The sequence below is a fragment of the Phoenix dactylifera genome, chromosome 4 (assembly GCF_051530095.1).
Source record: "Phoenix dactylifera cultivar Ajwa chromosome 4, Ajwa_hap1_PhDact_Kaust_v1.1, whole genome shotgun sequence".
NCBI lineage: Eukaryota > Viridiplantae > Streptophyta > Magnoliopsida > Arecales > Arecaceae > Phoenix > Phoenix dactylifera.
The window spans coordinates 34,002,501-34,005,000 of NC_143193.1; the positions used below are offsets into that span (position 1 = coordinate 34,002,501).

General features: G+C 49.9%; 4 non-coding genes and 3 pseudogenes across 4 annotated transcripts in view; all 7 read right to left on the bottom strand.

The window, feature by feature from the left end:
* Window positions 1-196: 196 nt before the first annotated feature.
* On the bottom strand, window positions 197-315 carry LOC149754602 (5S ribosomal RNA; annotated as a pseudogene).
* A 247-nt stretch (window positions 316-562) lies between these two features.
* On the bottom strand, window positions 563-681 carry LOC149754603 (5S ribosomal RNA). The gene has a single exon (XR_016402037.1). It is a non-coding gene; the product is annotated as a 5S ribosomal RNA (ribosomal RNA).
* A 247-nt stretch (window positions 682-928) lies between these two features.
* LOC149754604 (5S ribosomal RNA) lies at window positions 929-1,047 on the bottom strand (annotated as a pseudogene).
* Window positions 1,048-1,294: 247 nt separating this feature from the next.
* LOC149754605 (5S ribosomal RNA) lies at window positions 1,295-1,413 on the bottom strand (annotated as a pseudogene).
* Window positions 1,414-1,659: 246 nt separating this feature from the next.
* Window positions 1,660-1,778, bottom strand: LOC149754606 (5S ribosomal RNA). The gene has a single exon (XR_016411182.1). It is a non-coding gene; the product is annotated as a 5S ribosomal RNA (ribosomal RNA).
* Window positions 1,779-2,025: 247 nt separating this feature from the next.
* LOC149754607 (5S ribosomal RNA) lies at window positions 2,026-2,144 on the bottom strand. Its single transcript, XR_016407009.1, has one exon. It is a non-coding gene; the product is annotated as a 5S ribosomal RNA (ribosomal RNA).
* A 247-nt stretch (window positions 2,145-2,391) lies between these two features.
* LOC149754608 (5S ribosomal RNA) overlaps window positions 2,392-2,500 on the bottom strand; it is a 119-nt gene continuing 10 nt past the window's right edge. The window contains exon 1 of the ribosomal RNA XR_016407829.1: window positions 2,392-2,500. This exon is cut by the window's right edge and continues 10 nt beyond it. This is a non-coding gene — a ribosomal RNA (5S ribosomal RNA).

Here is a 2,500-nt window from a genome sequence, read left to right on the forward strand (position 1 = left end):
GCCCGAGACATTCGCGCCGGCGGGGCCGTTCTGGCGTAGGATTCAACGCGCTGGTCCCGCTATGCTGCATGGCACCGCCAGTCTCCGGACTCAGTTTATTTTCGGGGGAAAAACATTATCCGAAGAGGAAAAGCCAAAGAACGAAAAATTAAAAATAAATATTATCAAAAAATAAATAAGCGGGCAAAAAATAAAAGGGGTGCAACATGAGGACTTTCCATAGGGTCAACCATCCTAGTACTACCCTCGCCCAAGCACGCTTAACTGCGGAGTTTTGATGGGATCCGGTGCATTAGTGCTGGTATGATCGCACCCATGACATGCCCTTCGAAACTCCCTTTTATGACAAAGCAGCCGACCTCGACGGCCCGAGACATTCGCGCCGCCGGGGCCGCTCTGGCGTAGGATTCAACGCGCTGGTCCCGCTATGCTGCATGGCACCGCCAGTCTCCGGACTCAGTTTATTTTCGGGGGAAAAAAATTATCCGAAGAGGAAAAGCCAAAAGCCGAAAAATTAAAAATAAATATTATCAAAAAATAAAAAAGCGGGCAAAAAATAAAAGGGGTGCAACACGAGGACTTCCCAGGGGGTCACCCATCCTAGTACTACTCTCGCCCAAGCACGCTTAACTGCGGAGTTCTGATGGGATCCGGTGCATTGGTGCTGGTATGATCGCACCCATGACAAGCCTTTCGAAACTCCCTGTTATGACAAAGCAGCAGGTCTCGACGGCCCGAGACATTCGCACCGCCGGGGCCGTTCTGGCGTAGGATTCAACGCGCTGGTCCCGCTATGCTGCATGGCACCGCCAGTCTCCGGACTCAGTTTATTTTCGGAGGAAAAAAATTATCAGAAGAGGAAAAGCCAAAAGCCGAAAAATTAAAAATAAATATTATCAAAAAAGAAAAAAAGGGGCAAAAAATAAAAGGGGTGCAACACGGGGACTTCCCAAGTGGTCCCGCTACCTAGTGCTACTCTCGCCCAAGCACGCTTAACTGCGGAGTTCTGATGGGATCCGGTGCATTAGTGCTGGTATGATCGCACCCATGACAAGCCCTTCGAAACTCCCTTTTATGACAAAGCAGCCGGTCTCGACGGCCCGAGACATTCGCGCCGCCGGGGCCGTTCTGGCGTAGGATTCAACGCGCTGGTCCCGCTATGCTGCATGGCACCGCCAGTCTCCGGACTCAGTTTATTTTCGGAGGAAAAAAATTATCAGAAGAGGAAAAGCCAAAAGCCGAAAAATTAAAAATAAATATTATCAAAAAAGAAAAAAACGGGCAAAAAATAAAAGGGGTGCAACACGGGGACTTCCCAAGTGGTCCCGCTACCTAGTGCTACTCTCGCCCAAGCACGCTTAACTGCGGAGTTCTGATGGGATCCGGTGCATTAGTGCTGGTATGATCGCACCCATGACAAGCCCTTCGAAACTCCCTTTTATGACAAAGCAGCCGGTCTCGACGGCCCGAGACATTCGCGCCGCCGGGGCCGTTCTGGCGTAGGATTCAACGCGCTGGTCCCGCTATGCTGCATAGCACCGCCAGTCTCCGGACTCAGTTTATTTTCGGAGGAAAAAATTATCCGAAGAGGAAAAGCCGAAAGCCGAAAAATTAAAAATAAATATTATCAAAAAATAAAAAAGCGGGCAAAATATAAAAGGGGTGCAACACGAGGACTTCCCAGGGGGTCACCCATCCTAGTACTACTCTCGCCCAAGCACGCTTAACTGCGGAGTTCTGATGGGATCCGGTGCATTAGTGCTGGTATGATCGCACCCATGACAAGCCCTTCGAAACTCCCTTTTATGACAAAGCAGCAGTTCTCGACGGCCCGAGACATTCGCACCGCCGGGGCCGTTCTGGCGTAGGATTCAACGCGCTGGTCCCGCTATGCTGCATGGCACCGCCAGTCTCCGGACTCAGTTTATTTTCGGAGGAAAAAAATTATCCGAAGAGGAAAAGCCAAAAGCCGAAAAATTAAAAATAAATATTATCAAAAAATAAAAAAACGGGCAAAAAATAAAAGGGGTGCAACACGAGGACTTCCCAGGTGGTCACCCATCCTTGTGCTACTCTCGCCCAAGCACGCTTAACTGCGGAGTTCTGATGGGATCCGGTGCATTAGTGCTGGTATGATCGCACCCATGACAAGCCCTTCGAAACTCCCTTTTATGACAAAGCAGCCGGTCTCGACGGCCCGAGACATTCGCGCCGCCGGGGCCGTTCTGGCGTAGGATTCGACGCGCTGGTCCCGCTATGCTGCATGGCACCGCCAGTCTCCGGACTCAGTTTATTTTCGTGGAAAAAAGATTATCCGAAGTGGAAAAGCCAAGAGCCGAAAATTTAAAAATAAATATTATCAAAAAAATAAAAAAAGGGCAAAAAATAAAAGGGGTGCAACACGAGGACTTCCTGGGGGGTCACCCATCCTAGTACTACTCTCGCCCAAGCATGCTTAACTGCGGAGTTCTGATGGGATCCGGCGCATTAGTGCTGGTAT